The sequence below is a fragment of the Microcaecilia unicolor genome, chromosome 3 (genome assembly GCF_901765095.1).
Source record: "Microcaecilia unicolor chromosome 3, aMicUni1.1, whole genome shotgun sequence".
In the NCBI taxonomy this organism is placed as follows: domain Eukaryota; kingdom Metazoa; phylum Chordata; class Amphibia; order Gymnophiona; family Siphonopidae; genus Microcaecilia; species Microcaecilia unicolor.
Window position 1 is genome coordinate 393,203,987 of NC_044033.1, and position 17,365 is coordinate 393,221,351.

The following is a 17,365-nucleotide window of genomic DNA, read 5'->3' on the forward strand; positions in this document are numbered from 1 at the left end:
GGCCAAACAGGTATAAAAAGCGACGGTAAAAGCCAGAAGGATGCTTGGGTCCATAAGGAGAGGGATGACCAGCAGAAAGAAAGAGGTGATGGTGCCCTTGTATAAGTCTCTGGTGAGTCCCCATTTAGAGTACTGTGTGCAATTCTGGAGACTGCACCTACGGAAAGATATAAACAGGATGGAGTCGGTCCAGAGAGCGGCTTCAAAATTGGTAAGTGGTCTTGGGCATAAAACATATAAGGACAGGCTTATGAACCTCAACATGTATACGCTGGAAGAGAGGAGGGAAAGAGGAGATATGATAGAAACATTTAAATATCTCAGTGGCATTAATGTACAGGAAGAGAGCCTTTTTCAAATGAAGGAAAACTCTGGAATGAGGGGGCATACGATGAAGTTAAGAGGAAATAGGATTAGGAGGAATCTAAGAAAGTATTCATTTATGGAAAGGGTGATGGAAGCATGCAATGGCCTCCTGGTGGAGGTTGTGGAGACGAGGACTGTGTAAGAAAGCAAGGGACAAGTATGTGGGGTAACAGGAAAAAGAGGAGTTGAGGGTTATAGAAGATGGGCAAACTGGATGGGCCATTTGGCCTTTATCTGCCATCATATTTCTATGTTTCTATCTATCCAAGCATCCTGTTTCCAACAGTGGCCAATCCAGGTTACAAGTACATGGCAGGATCCCAAAAAGAAGCAAGATTCTATGATACCTACCCTCCAAGGATAAGCAATGGTTTTCCCCAAGATCTACCTTAACCACGGTTTATTGACTTTTCTTTCAGGAATTTGTCTAAACCTTTTAGAAACCTGGCTATGCTGTGTTGACCACATTCTCAGCAAGTTGCAGAGCTTAACTATGTATTGAGTGAAAAAAATCTCCTATTTAAATGTACCACTCAGTAACTTCATGATATGTCCCCTAGTCTTTTTACTTTTTGAAAAAGTAGACAGTAGATTCACATACTTGTTCCACTCCACTCAGTATTTTATAAACCTCTAATATATCTCCCATCAGCTGTCTCTTTTCCAAGTTGATAAGCCCTAACTTCTTTAGCCTTTCCTCATATGAGAGTTGTTCCATCCCCTTAATCATTTTGGTTGCCTTTCGCTGTACCTTTTTCTAATTCTGCTCTATCTTGTACCTTGAGTATGTGACAATAATTGCACACATACTCAAGGTACAGTACATAGGCATAATGATACTTTTGTTTTATTATCTACTAGTAAAAAAGGCCCATTTCTGACACAAATGAAACGGGCGCTAGCAAGTTTCCTCGGAGTGTGTATGTTTGAGAGCGTGTGTGTGAGAGTGACTCTGTAAGAGAGAGAGAGAGTGAATATGCGAGTGTGTGTGTGTGACAGAGAGAGAGTGAGACTGGATGCGAGTGTGTCTGTGAGAGAGAGAGAGAGAGTGTGTGTGTGAGAATGAGAGTGTGTGCCAGGGGCCCCCCTCCCTCCCTCCCAGTTCCAGGGTTGTCCCCCCTCCCTCCTTCCCTCCCTCCCAGTTCCAGGGTCATCTCCTCCCTCCCTCCCTCTGAGTTCCAGGGTCGTCCCCTCCCTCCCTCCCTCCCTCCCTCCCTCCGAGTTTCAGGGTCCCCCCCTTTTCAGGGTCTCCCTCCCTCCCTCCGAGTTTCAGGGTCCCTCCCTCCCTCCCTCTGAGTTTTAGGGTCCCCCCTCCCTTCCTCCCTCCCAGTTTCAGGGTCCCCCCTCCCTCCCAGTTCCAGGATCGTCGTCCCTCCTTTCCTCCTTCTCTCCCTTCCAATTCCCGGCCCCCTCCCTACGAATTTTAAAAGTCATCTTCACTTACCTCATCGGGTTGTGTCTCGTCACTCATTAACCGGGAGGGCGGCTAATTCGTGAGGCAGGCAGGCTTCAGCCAATGTGGTAAGTTGGGAGGGCGGCTGTTGAGCACATCAGTGGCATCAGGCAGGCTCGAGCCACTTTTTTTTTTGTTTTTTTTCTTTTGCTGTCAAGCTTTATGGTGGTTCAAATATGCGCGAGCCAGTTTATTTTTTTTGGGGGGGGGGGGGGTGGATCAGCTGTGAGGTATGCATGTTTCAGGTTACATCATAATGGCTATGGTGACGTCAGCCTGTGCTACGGAGCATAGCACACCAACTCCGAAGAAGTCACGAACACAGGCAGCAAGACCCATAGAACGTTGGAGGTGAGAATTATTATATAACATTCCTTTCCTAATAATTCCTAACATTCTCTTTGCTTTTTGGCTGAGCAGATTTCAATATGTTGTCCAAGATGACACCTAGATTCTTTTCCTGGGTGATGATTCCTAATGTGGAGCCTAGAATTCTTACCTATGTGCATCACTTTGAACTTGTCCAAATTAAATCTTATTTGCCATTTTAATGCCCATAATCCCCCTGCAATTTCTCACAATCTGCATGCAGTTTAACTATGTACTTTGAATAATTTTGTGTCATCTGCAAACTTCATCACCTCATTTGTTGATCCCATTTCCAGATCATTTGCCCCACACCCTCACACTGGACCTTTCACAGGAAAATAAACAAAAACAAGAGAAGCAGGAAGCCTATATGGTTCTCCAAACAAGTAACTGAAAAAATAAAAGCAAAAGAAGCTTTGTTCAAGAAATACAAAAGAACGCAACAAGAGGATCACGGAAAAGATTATCAGATTAAACTCAAAGAAGCAAAGAGGAAATACGGATAGCGAAAGCGTGAGCAGAAGAAAAAATGGCTAAAGGTGTAAAGAGAGGCAACAAGACCTTTTTCAGATATATTGGAGAAAGGAAAAAAGATAGGAATGGAATTGCGAGACTGAAAGATAATGAGAATGGCTATGTGGAGAGTGATGAAGATAAAGCGAACGTGCTAAACAATTATTTCTCTTCGGTGTTCATGGAGGAAAATCCTGGAGAAGGACCGCGGTTGGCTGCTGAGGGAACATCTGGGAATGGAGTGGATACTGTGCCATTTACGGAAGAAAGAGTTTATAAACAGCTTGAGAATCTGAAGGTGGACAAAGCTATGGGTCCAGATGGGATACATCCCAGGATACTGAGGAAGGTCAGAGAGGTCCTGGTGGGACCTCTTAAAGATTTATTTAATAGATCTTTAGAGATGGGAGAGGTACCGCGAGAATGGAGACAAGCGGATGTGGTCCCTCTCCTCAAAAGTAGAGACAGGGAAGAAGTGGGAAACTACAGACCGGTCATGGGCGTAGACTGGGGGGGGGCCAGGGGGGCAGTGCCCCCCCCAAACGGCCAAGATGACGAGTTCTTTCCTGCAGCGGCGAACGGGCAGGTAGGAAAGCAGCAAGCAAGCAGCCACTCTGAACTCCGTCCTTTGCTTCCTCCTGAATCCTGCCCTCTCAGCGTCCCGCCCGCCCCAAAGGAAATGACATCAGAGGAAGGCAGGACGCAGAGAGAGGGCAGGATTCAGGAAGCGAAGGACAGAGTTCAGCGTGGCTGCTTGCTTGCTGCTTTCCCACCCGCCCGTTCGCCTCTGCAGCTTCGGGAGTGGAGTAAGCCAGGAGATAGGTGTCCACTGTAACAGAAGTAAGGAAGCCATTTCCACTCCCCCACGCAGCTGTCGCCATTCACAAGCACAGCAAGCAAACCTGTGTGAGTTGCTGCTGTTGCATCCACGTTGTCGTTTGGGAGATGCTTTGAAGGGGGAGGGAGACGCTGGATAGAGTGGGGAGGGGAAGAGAAGGGGATGGAAAGAAACAGGACGGGCAGCTCTTTTTCCCTTCCTCCTTCCTCCCTCTATATCAGCATATTCATTTGAATATATATATATATATGCAAATGAATATGCTAATATGCTCCGCCCCATTTTGCCCCCCCCCCCCCAATGAAACAGTCAAACTACGCCCATGAGACCGGTAAGTCTCACGTCAGCAGTAGGAAAAATAATGGAGTCGCTGCTGAAAGAAAGGATAGCTAACTTTCTAGAAGCCAATGGGTTACAGGACCCGAGGTAACATGGCTTTACCAAAGGAAAATCCTGCCAAACGAATCTTATTAAGTTCTTTTTACTGGGTGACCAAAGAATTGGATGAAGGATATGTGCTAGATGTAATCTACTTGGATTTCAGCAAAGCCTTTGATACGGTCCCCAACAGAAGACTCGTGAATAAGCTGAAAGGATTGAACTTAGGACCGAAAGTGGTGAACCTGATATCTAACATTCTATTTGCTTTCTTAGCCACCACCACACACTGAGCAGAGGATTTCAATGTATCATCAACGGTAAATGGAATCCGCTCGGAGAAAAGGAAGGTGAGCAGTGGAGTTCCTCAGGGGTCGGTGCTGGGGCCTATTCTGTTTAATATATTTGTGGGAGATATTGCTGAAGAGTTGGAAGGAAAGGTTTGCCTTTTTGCGGATGACTTGAAAATAGCCAATAGAGTGGATACCCTAGAGGGAGTAGAAACGATGAGAAGGGATCTCCGAATGTCAGAAGAATGGTCGAGGGTCTGGCAGTTAAAATTTAATTCCAAGAAGTGTAGAGTGATGCACTTGGGGTGCAGAAACCCGAAATAGAGATACCGGATAGGAGGAGAGAGATTAGTAAGCTTGACTCAGGAGAGAGACCTTGGGGTGTTGGTGTTTGAGGATCTAAAGGTGAAGAAACAATGTGACAAGACAATGGCTATGGCCAGAAGGATGCTAGGCTGCATAGAGAGGGGTATAACCAGCAGAAGAAAGGAGATGTTGATGTCCCTCTACAAGTTGTTGGTGAGGCCCCACTTGGAGTATTGTGTTCAGTTTTGGAGGCCGTATCTTGCTAAAGATGTAAAAAGACTGGAAGTGGTGCAAAGAAAAGCTACAAAATGTTAAGGGATTTGTGTTGCAAACCGTAAGAGGAGAGACTTGCCGACCTGAATATGTATACCTTGGAGGAAAGGAGAAACAAGGGTGACATGATACAGACATTCAAATATTTGAAAGGTGTTAATCCTAAAACAAACCTTTTTCGGAGACGGGAAGGCGGTAGAACTACAGTACATCAATTGAGGTTGAAGGGGGGCAGACTCAGGAGTAATGTCAGGAAGTATTTTTTCACAGAGAGGGTGGTGGATATGTGGAATGCCCTCCCGCGGGGAGGTGGTGGAGATGAAAACGGTAATGGAATTCAAACATGCGTCAGATAAACACAAAGGAATCCTGTTTAGAAGGAATGGATCCACGGAATCTTAGCGGATAAACTCATTAGATGGCAATGCCGGTAATTGGGAAGCGAAACTGGTGCTAGGCAGACTTCTATGGTCTATGCCCTGATTGTGACTGAATAGATATGGATGGGCTGGAGTGTAAATTTTAAGGGGTTTCGACGTTAGCTTCAGAACTTAGTACAAGAACAGTGTTGGGCAGACTTCTAAGGTCTGTGCCCTGAGAAAGGCAAGGACAAATCAAACTCGGGTATACGAATGAAGTATCACACACCATGTAAATGAGTTTATCTTGTTGGACAGACTGGATGAACCGTACAGGTCTTTATCTGCCATCATTTACTATGTTACTATGTAACTATGTTACTATTACCACAAATTAATGTAACCTCTAAGCTTTAACTGTATGGTACAACTCTGGCCACAGCTTTTTTACAAATAAATTTTGCTAATACATCAAACATTAAATAACTTCAGTCCAGAGCGTGTTTTTTTCAGTTTTCTTCCAGAACCCCCAGTTAGTCAGTGCTGACCTAACTGTAATCATTAATTCAATATTCATCACGACAAACTCCATTAACTCCTTCCCACGAAGGCCTATGGTGCAGCCAAGCCTCTGCAGTGTCACACACAAGCACATTAAGACCCATTGTTTTCCACTTTTCTTGCTCCCCAAAACAGCATCTGGGACAAAAATACCCTATCTTTCCTGCAAGCTGTGACTGCCTGCCCCCCCCCCCCCCCAGCACCACCTGGCACCCAATTTCCCTCCTCCCTAAAACAAAGCTTTCAGCCAGAACATCACACTACAATCCGCCAACCTCACTGCATGGGAGGGTCGGGTGCTCTGCTGCTCCCACCCCCTATGATGCAACTTCCTGTTCAGGCAGGAATGGTAGAGCTGTCAGTGGTGTGCACAGCTCTATGGCCCTGCAAATGTTTTCTGTTTATTGACAATGAATGAATCTGTGAGGTAACGGGTCAAGCAGACAGGCAATGGGAAGGGGAATCTCCCAATTTATTTTTTATGCTGCTGCCACAGATTGGGAAGCAGTGGTCCAAGAGAGGAAGGGAAGGTTGCAGTTGGGCTAAGCCTTCCCAAGCCTCTTATACAAGGCATCTAAGGAAGGATAGATATTTGGGGGTAAGGGCAGGCCTTTACTTTAGGAAGAGACAGGGTTTCAGAGAGGGGCAAGGCTTCAGGATGGGGGAAGGCTTTTAAAAATTTGGTCCCACATTAGCCCCCTGGGCCACGAGGGATCAGAGGTCTCCTTGGAGGAGGAAAATCAGTATGTATGTGTGCAGCAGGGGGGGGGGGGTTCTCATTTGGACCAACAGGCCTTTTAATTTTGATAGGCTACTGCCACACATAGAGGGCTTTCTTCTCATGCATTACCATAGCCCAGAATACATGTAAATTTTCATGCAAAGTTTTTCTATTGATATTAATGATCCAAGGCGGCACAGGTTGAAGGTGAAAAGGGATAGACTCAGGAGTAATCTAAGAAAACACTTCTCTACAGAAAGGGTGGTGGATGCAAAGAACAGGCTCTTTGTGGAGGTGGAGGAGATGAAGACTATATCTAAATTCAAGAATATTTGAGATCTCTAAGGGAGGAAGAGATATTGGATGGCACAGATGGGCAGACCGGATTGGCCATATAGCCTTTATCTGCCATTATCTTCTCTGTTTCTATAAAGTTTCCAAATTTTATTATAACGTTCTATCCCACCTACAGGAGGTTCCACCTAGGTGGTGTACAGTCTAAATTTAAAAGAGAAGGATAAACTATAGACTAAACAACACACAGCAGGATAAGAGGGAAGAACTCCAATTTTGAAAGGAAAGAGGGGGAGTAATAAATAAAGGGTGTTCTGCATTTGTATCAAGGCACTGAGCTATTCCACCACATTCCCGGTGGTAAAAAAAAACAAAAACAAATAGGAGGGTCATGAAACATTGGAAAAGACATCTCAAAGAGAAAGGTTCTAAGGTCAGATTTGAATGTATTTAAGGATTGACATTGACGCAAGTGGGTGGGCAGTGAATTCCAGAGTTCAGGAGCTTGAACAGAGAAGATGGCATGCCTACTATGTTCATGATAAATTGCCCTGTATGTAGGCACATTAAGGTGCTGGAGTTGAGTGGATCTGAAGGCATGAAGTATGAGGGCCCTGTTTATTAAGGCGCGTTAGTTTTTTTAACGCACCAGCAATTAGCACGTGCGTTAACTGTGTACACGCCTATAAAGATATTTTAGATGTGTTCATGGTTAATGAGCATACATGATTAACACGCGTTAAAGATGCTAACGTGCTTATAACACGGCTTAGTAAACAGAGCCCTAAGGGCATTGTTTACTAAGGTGCGCTAGCATTTTTAGAGCATGCTAAAATGAACGTGCGCTAAATGCTAGAGACACCCATATATTCTTATGGGTGTCTCTAGTGTTAACACATGCTAATTTTTAGTGCGCACTAAAAATTCTAGTGTACCTATAGTGTGGCTTATTAAACAGGGCCTTAAATATCTTGCTAAATATGGCAGTTCGTCAGAGGTATAGAGGTATGAATAAGAGACAGTTACAAGACCCAAAGATTAAAGAAATGTGCAAACTACTTTGAGGAATCCAGCTTACATTTATATGCTATTATTTAAGTATAAAAATGATATGTCTTTCCTCATTTCACCCCTCTTTTGTACGCTTCCCATGCATCCATTCCTCTGAGGTTCACTGTGGTAGTGGCAGCCATTTATTGTCCTTCCTCAAGATCAAGCATGTTGCACTCAAACTGCACCCATGCAGGTCATGATGGATCTAAGGCTCAAACATGCTATGGCTTGACCCATTAAATAAGTTATTTACTTCAAATTAATGTGCATTTGTTTAACACGTGTGCAGGACTATGAATAAAGAGATCCTGTAGTCAATAATTAGCTCATTATAAAATTTTTCTTACAAGGTTGATTTATAAAAGCAACCTCAAATCCATCTTTGTAGGTATCAGCCACATGGGAATAAAATTGGACTGCACTTTCAGATGCAAAAAAGACAAGACTGAGCTAGACTAATGAATGCAACCTTATTAGAATGATTAATAAAATGTAATTCATCTTCATGAAAGATCAAGGTAAGTTAAGATCTTCAGGCTCTGTATTTGATAAGTGGTTAATTTTAACCTTTGAACTGTTAGTGTACTATGACAGTAAATCAATTATGACAGTACTCCTCTACAGAAAAAGCTATTCACCTTGTAGGTTAATGCAAGGTTGCAACACCAGCTGTAACTACAAGAGTTAAGGTTTATACAAACAGGCTGGATCTATTGTTATTATTATGATAATAATACCCATGATTATCAAAGGCTGCAGCTTGAGGGTTGATTCTATGATAAGATGTATAGATTCTGAAATCAAATATTAGAAGTTTGAGGCAAACTTCTAGTGCAACAATTTTACAATCTATACAGTGAACAATGCTTGAGTTTGAAAGAATTTATTTATTTAATTTTTTACTAACAGGATACAGTAGCTACTTAACAGTTTAAAGGAAATATAATCAATCCACACTGGATCCATTTTAACAGTACCCTTGTTTTGGTGGTGGCAGCAAGATGTTTATCATGTAATTTAAATGCAATTTCCCAAATGAAGTTTTCCTATGTTACTGCAGTTTGGATGAAATCAGGTGACCTGAGCTTTCCACTTTACAGGTAGCAAGGTAATCACCAAACAGTTTTCTCCATGGCATATGATCTTTGCATGATACTTCACATAAAGAAATGCAAGCCAATAGCAATCAAGAGAAATTAGAAAATGTCATGGATTTGATTTACTGCCTTTCTGTGGTACAACCAAAGCAGTTTATATTTATCATATGCAGGTACTTTGTCCCTAAGTGGGCTCAAAACCTAGGTTGTTGTACTAGGAGCAATGGAGAGTTAAGCAATTTGCCCAAGATTGCGAGGAGCTGCAGTGGAAGCTGAGCCCAGTTCCCCAAGTTCTCAACCCACTCAATAACCATTAGACTACTCCTCCACTCCATGTCAGCAAGTGGCAACCACAAAGCTCCTCTGGTTATCATTCTCCTGTTCTGCTACTGTACCACAATTTCTACTTGATCTTCAGCCTTATCTTTGCTTTCCCACTACCAAGGAGCTTCTGTAGCAGTTTTGCTCTCTTGTACATATCTAAAGGAAGATATTTTGTGCATTTTGTGTCTATGAAGATATGAAACTCAACAGGATAAGAAAGAACAGTGCCATAGGTTGGATTTCTGTTTAATGTATACTGTTGAAGTATTTTAATGTTTCCATCAATCCCCTTTTCTGTCAGACTGTACATAATTAAAGTCATTGTCTTCATACAAAGATCTTCTGATGCAGATTCTGCATATTTTTGGAAACCTTCTGTTAGATTGTGTCAACTTTGTTTACAACATTTCATTTTATCAGATTTTATATATCATTTTAATGATCCATAATTTACAAATATAAAAGACAATAAAAGCTAGAAAAAAGAACTTAAAACAAAAGATAGAAAATTATAACAAACACAACTCTAAAGTAATCAAACATGAACATAAGAATATAAGAATAGCCATACTGGGTCAGACCAACGGTCCATCTAGCCCAGCATCCTGTTTCCAACAGTGGCCAATCCAGGTCACAAGTATCCGACAGAAACCCAAATAGTAGCAATATTCCAAGCTACGAATCATGGGGTAAGCAGTGGCTTCCCTTTGCCTGACTCAATAGCAGACTATAGACTTTTCCTCAAGGAAATTATGCAAATCTTTTTTAAACCCAGATATGCTAACCGCTGTCACTACATCCTCCAGCAAAGAGTTCCAGAGCTTCACTATTTGTTGAGTGAAAAAAATATTTCCTCCTCCATGTAACTTCATAGAATGTCTCCTACTCTTTGTACTTGTTGAAAGAGTGAAAAATTGATTCACTTCTACTCATTTTACAGCACTCAAGATTTTGTGGACCTCAGTCATATAGTAACATAGTAACATAGTAGATGACGGCAGAAAAAAGACCTGCACGGTCCATCCAGTCTGCCCAACAAGATAACTCATATTTGCTACTTTTTGTGTATACCCTACTTTGATTTGTACCTGTGCTTTTCAGGGCACAGACCGTATAAGTCTGCCCAGCACTATCCCCACCTCCCAACCACCGGCTCTGGCACAGACTGTATAAGTCTGCCCAGCACTACCCCCGTCTCCCAACCACCAGTCCCGCTTCCCACCACCAGCTCTGGCACAGACCGTATAAGTCTGCCCAGCACTATCCCCGCCTCCCAACCACCAGCCCCGCCTCCTGATCTTGACTAAGCTCCTGAGGATCCATTCCTTCGGCACAGGATTCCTTTATGCTTATCCCACGCATGTTTGAATTCCGTTACCGTTTTCATTTCCACCACCTCCCGCGGGAGGGCATTCCAAGCATCCAGTACTCTCTCCGTGAAAAAATACTTCCTGACATTTTTCTTGAGTCTGCCCCCCTTCAATCTCATTTCATGTCCTCTCGTTCTACCATCTTCCCATCTCCGGAAAAGGTTAGTTTGCGGATTATTACCTTTCAAATATTTGAACGTCTGTATCATATCACCCCTGTTTCTCCTTTCCTCCAGAGTATACATGTTTAGTTCAGTATCTCCCCTCAGTTGTCTCTTTTCCAAGCTGAAGAGCCCTAATCTCTTTAGCCTTTCCTCATATGAGAGGAGTTCCATCCCCTTTATTAATTGTTTGCGCTTCTTTGAATCTTTTCTAATTCCACTATATCTTTTTCCAGATGCAGCGACCAGAACTGAACGTAATACTCCAGTTGAGGTCACACCATGGAGCAATACAGAGGTATTATAGTATTCTCAATCCTTTTCCTAATGATTCCTAGCATCCTGTTTGCTTTTTTTGTCTTCCTCCGCAAACTAGGCAGAAGATTTCAGTGTATTGTCTACTACACCTAGATCCTTTTCTTGGGTGCTGACCCTCAAGATGGACCATCAGGTAACTATGATTTGGATTTCCTTCCCAATGTGCATCACTTTGCATTTGTCTACATTAAATTTCATTTGCCATTTGGATGTCCAGTCTTTCAATTTCCTAAGGACTTCCTGCAATTTTTCACAGTCTGCATATGTTTTGACAACCTTGAATAGTTTTGCATCATCTGCAAATGTAATCACCTCACTCATCGTTCCAATTTCCAGATCATTTATAAGTATAATACATAGCACCGGTCCCAGTACAGATCCCTACGGTACTCCACTATTCACCCTCCTCCATTGAGAAAAATGACCATTTCACCCTACCCTCTGTTTTCTGTCCAATAACCAATTCCTAATCCACAACAGAACATTGCCTCCTATCCTATGACTCTTTAATTTGCTCAGGAGTCTCTCATGAGAAACTTTATCAAAAGCTTTCTGAAAACCCAGATACACTACATCAACCGGCTCACCTGTATCCGCATGTTTATTCATGCCTTCAAAGAAATAAAGCAAATTGGTGAGGCAAGACTTCCTTTGGCTGAGCCCATGCTGACTCTGTCCCATTAAACCATATTTATTTATGTGTTCTGTATTTTCATTCATGCCTTCTTTATAATAGTTTCCACTATTTTACCTGGCACTGACATCAGGCTTACCGGTCTGTAATTTTCCGGATTACCCCTGGAACCCTTTTAAACAAATCACATCACATTGGCCACCCTCCAACCTACAATGACTTTAACAACAGGTTACAGATTACTAACAGCGGATCAGCAGTTTCTGTTTGAGTTCTTTCAGTACCCTTGGATGCATACTATCTGGCCATTGAGCGGGGGGGGGGGGGGGGGGGGGCAGGGGAGCATGATTCCCCGGTCCAGCCTCCAAAGAGGGCCTCAAAAGAGACTGCTATGCTAGCCACAGATCATTCTTCCTGCTGCGTCTTGCCTATGTAGAAAAAGGAAGTTACTTCATATGAGGTGAGATGCGGCAGGAAGAAAGACCTGTAGCAGGCAGAGCACTCTCTCTTATTCGCTGCTGCAGCAGGGGGACAGCGGTGGTGATGGGTGGAGCAGTGACAGTGGGGCAAGCAGCTGTGGTGGTGGTGCCCCGTTTTTTGTATTTTTTTTCCTCAGCTCCCTCTTACTTTACCTGGGTGGCTCTTTCAAAAGTGGGACTAGATGTTGAGGACCTTTGTTTGGTGTGGGCGCTGCCCTAAGATTAGTTTTAGCCAATTGTCTCTTTCTAAAGTGCAAGGGAGGGGGTGTGGGATTTCCAAGCTTGTGGCAATATTGTAGGGCTGCAGTCCTTAAAGCCATGAAAGATCATCAGGAGCAATCAATACAGAAGCATTAGATTCAAATGGAGAAGGAATATATGGCCCCATATTCTATTCCTGAATTTATAAGGAAGCTGGGACACATTTTAAGCTACTTCGTGGTCACATTATTTTATATCCACTCTGTCATCAGTGGGGGTCTGTTCAAGCCACTATGGGAGTTACACAGGTGTTTCATCCTTATATTCTCTTAAGAGACTATCCACCTTATAATTGAAAGAGAAAAACGCCTAGATTTCGACCCAAATCGGGAGATAGACGTTTATCTCACAAAAACGAATAAATCGGTATAATGGAAAGCTGATTTTGGACGTTTTCAACTGCACTCCATCGCGGAAGCGTACAAAGTTGACGGGGGCGTGTCGGAGGCGTGGCGAAGGTGGAACTGGGGCGTGGTTATCGGCCGAGGAGAGATGGGCGCCTTTCGCCAATAATGGACAAAAAGTATGCGTTTGTAGCTAGAATTTAGGGCACTTTTCCTGGACCCTGTTTTTTCACGAATAAGGCCCCCAAAAGTGCCCTAAATGACCAGATTACCACCAGAGGGAATCGGGGATGACCTCCCCTGACTCCCCCAGTGGTCACTAACCCCCTCCCACCACAAAAAAAATGATGTTTCACAACTTTTTATTTTCAACCTCAAATGTCATACCCACCTCCCTGGCAGCAGTATGCAGGTCCCTGGAGCAGTTGTTAGGGGGTGCAGTGGACTTCAGGCAGATGGACCCAGGCCCATCCCCCCTACCTGTTACAATTGTGCTGCTTAATGCTTAGTCGTCCAACCTCCCCAAACCCATTGTACCCACATGTAGGTGCCCCCCTTCACCCCTTAGGGCTATAGTAATAGTGTAGACTTGTGGGCAGTGGGTTTTGAGGGGGATTTGGGGGGCTCAACACACAAGGGAAGGGTGCTATGCACCTGGGAGCTCTTTTACCTTTTTTTTTGTTTTTGTAAAAGTGCCTTCTAGGGTGCCCGGTTGGTGTCCTGGCATGTGAGGGGGACCAGTGCACTACGACTCCTGGCCCCTCCCACGAACAAATGCCTTGGATTTATTCGTTTTTGAGCTGGACGCTTTCATTTTCCATTATTGCTGAAAACCAAAAACGCCCAGCTCACAAATTGTCGAATAAAACATGGACGTCTATTTTTTTTTTTCGAAAATACAGTTCGGTCCGCCCCTTCACGGACCCGTTCTCAGAGATAAACGCCCATGGAGATAGACGTTTTCATTTAATTATGCCCCTCTATTTGTCTTTTTTCATTGGGTATTTGACTCCACTGAGATGGAAGCTGGAAGCTTTGGATTTGCATTACTGTAAAGATTTGTGTCCACAGGTTGTGTTTTTGTCATTACAGCAGTTGCAGGAGTTGAAGGGGCTTAGAATCTCCTTTTTCCAGTACCTCCAGGTTCGTGATCTCCTCCAGCCACAGGAAGTTACTCATCATCTGCTTAGGAAACTTCAGGAACAGGAAGTTGTCCTTTTTTAAACCCAGGGGTGGTGTAAACTTTCTCTACCACATATACTAAACGCTGTCAGATCTGCACCCCTGCCAGGATGCTCCACATAAAGTACTGTGGGGGAGCACTGGCTGAGGATTACCCTGGAGTCTGAGGATTGGGCTCGTATTTATGAGTATATATTCGGTGATGTTGTTCGGCAGTGTCTAATTTTCAGCAAGTGCAGCTGATGTTGGTACGATGACTATATTAGTACCCTGCCAGGATCAAAGCCCCAGGAAATGGCTGTCTGGCTTCATCATCCTGTTGGAGAAACTGTGGTCTGGTGGGTACCTTGGATCATATGTGGTGGGAGTGTCTGCACAATCAACAGTTTTGGCACAATGTGTGGTCATAGATTCAGCAATGGTGTAGACCAATATGGGACTTTACGCTTGAACTCTGCTTGTTGGCACACGTTCCCGTCTCATGGCTGTGAATTCCGCATGAACAATTAACACCAGGGGTCTTTTACTAAGCCGTGATATAGTTTTTAGCTTGTGGTAGAAATCAGCTGGTGGTAAGCGCCAAGATGCCCATAGGAATATAATGGGTGTCTCGATGTTTACCACTAGCTGATTTGTACTGTGAGCTAAAAACTCTACCACAGCTTAGTAAAAGACCCCCATTGTCTTTGCTCTTGGTGGCTAAACTGGGTATTGCCCGGGCCCAGAAGAATCCTATGGGCCCTTGTGCACTGGCGAACTGTTTATGCCGATCTGTGGAAGTATGAGAAAATTACAGGTGCCTTGCAAGGGAAAATGGCAAATTTCACATCCAATTGGCACCCTGCTTCCTACTGACTGTTTAGTTCTGTTGCTTCCCATTGGAAGCAATTGGTTTATGTTGTTACTTTCATGCTTCACCACCCATTGGAAGAAAGGGTAGTTATGGGAGGGAGAGGGTGGTTTTGGGGGGAGGAGGGGAGGCAGGAGGTATATATGTAAATTAAGTGTCACTTGTTTGCTGTTCTAGAACTGTTTCGAATTTGTTTGGATATTTGTTCCATTGCAGCTCAATTTGTTTATTGCACTTTTCAATAAAAATTGAATAATTAAAACAAAACAGTGAAAATGGAATATCCATGTAGCAGAGGGGTTGTACAGAGCTCCATTTCAGAGACACCTTTTGTCAGAAACTGAATTGCAAGCAGCATCTGTGAGCATAAGCATTGATGCAAAATGGAGGACCAAGCCACTTGTGGCATGGATCAAGAAGGGATTTCAGATACGGAGCTCCTTAGAACCCTTCCGCTATATGGAAATGATGTGACTTTGATCGATAAGTGCTTATATAGGGACTCTTGTGCTAAGCTGCAGTAAGCACTAACACAAGCCAAAAAAGTGCATACCGCAGGGGCGCACTGAGATGTCACGCAGTAATTTTTGCATGTGCACATGCTTCCCACGTACTAAAAAATAAACTTGATTTTTTAATGCTGGGTTAGAGACTAGGCGTGTTCTGTGCTAATCGGTTAGTGCAGTTACATTGCCGTGTGCTAACTGATTAGTATGTGGTTATTGCATTAGCCCTTATCACCTTCAAAATGGGAAAATTAGCAAATGGTCATTAATGCTAAAAATGGAAAAACTGGCCATTTTACCCTTGTGGTAAAAATGATCCTAGCACGCGGGAATGACATGTGTAAACAAAAGCTAAGGCCACTTTTTACCTCAGCTTAGTAAAGGGGCCCTATAATTAGTTGCTATGGATAATGTAGAGAATGGTGATATTTATTTGAATTTGTGTTGCAATATTTAAGGACCTTTTTGTTTTTTGCCATATGAACTTATTATAAGTAGAAATTGATATTGTTTATTCAATTTTCAATGTTGTTCACACTTCACATTTATTACACGGCATAGAGAGCCACATGATAGTTAGTGTGCGTGAATTATTTGCCTGTATATTAAGCTATATTCACTAGCAAACTATGCTCACACTGCCGAGGGCTGGATGCCACGAGGTATAAACTGAAGGCTCCCACACCGCACACAGTAATTTTAGTGATATATGGTGAACACCTAGTTTTTTAGGGGCATCTCTTACCTGTCATGGAAATAATGAAGTACTATTGTGCTGTGCAAAAAATGTAACATAAGGGACCTCTGATCTTCAGAATTCTCACTTTCTTGTCTTCCACCCACAATGTTTTCAGCAGAACTCTGAACAATTGACTCACTCACTGCATTTGCAAAATTTCAATTAATCAAAAGAAGAGGCCAGCCTTTGATGAAAAATTTCCATGGCAAATCAACTCTCTGTAATAAGCCAGCCATGGAGAATAGAAAGTAGACTGGCTGATTCAAGGATTTCCAGTGACTAAACCCTGATGTGGGGCTAAATAATAACCCGATATTGCTTACTGCTATACAGTCTGCTCAAAAACAACATAAAACAAAGGTGTAGTCGCTTTTCCAAACTAAAGTATAGCTTTTTATGTTTTAGTCTCTGGCAGTGGATCTACTCTAGGTCATTCTTAATGTAGTGATGCTCATATCAACTTCAGCTAGGGTTTAACCACCTCCATATAACAGAATCAACAGGTTTTGATGTTTAAGCCTAGGCTCAAGGAGACCAATGACCCAGGAGCATCATTAAACATGAAGCCAGGCTCTTTCTCTAGTTGGGTTCATCCCAGCCTCCAATCTCAGTGGTTACTGTTCCTGTTGGGATTGATGATCTCAGGAAACATGAGGGGGATAAATGAGTGGAATTGGGCAGGTTACAGATGTGATTAAGGAGAGATAAAGCACAAGCAGACGAGAGTAGAAGCTGGCCAAAGGATGATCCAAGACAGGAAATGGTGCTTAAAAGTGCTTTATTCGCTGCTAGAAAAGAAGGACCCGACATGGTCCATGTTTCAGTGGTACAAACTGCCTTCTTCAGGGGTCACAAATAATTTTAAAAAATGTATACATATATAGTCATACATACAAACACCTTAAAGCTAAAGGTAAGAATAACTAAGGTAAATAGATAAAAATAGTATGTAACCAATATATGAGGACTGATATCTAAAATAATAAAAACTAGACAAAATGAATCAAAAGCAGAACCTTAAAAAGAACAATGGGCTAAAAATATAAATGGACTTCTACTTTAAATTTAAGGTCATTAAAACAAAATTGCATGTGCTGTGTACAACATTAAAAGGGGACATACCTTAGAACCAAAACAATGTATTAAAGCGCTGAGGCAGCATTCTTACATGAGGTACATGAAAAGCTAAAAGGAGTGAAGACATAAATGTTAAAATATGTGTGGACATGCTGATAAAAACAAAAAACAAAGACCACAAAACAAAAACAGGGTGCTGGAACAATAAAATATCTGTAACAATGAAATGCTGGTAAAGTAAAAAATGGT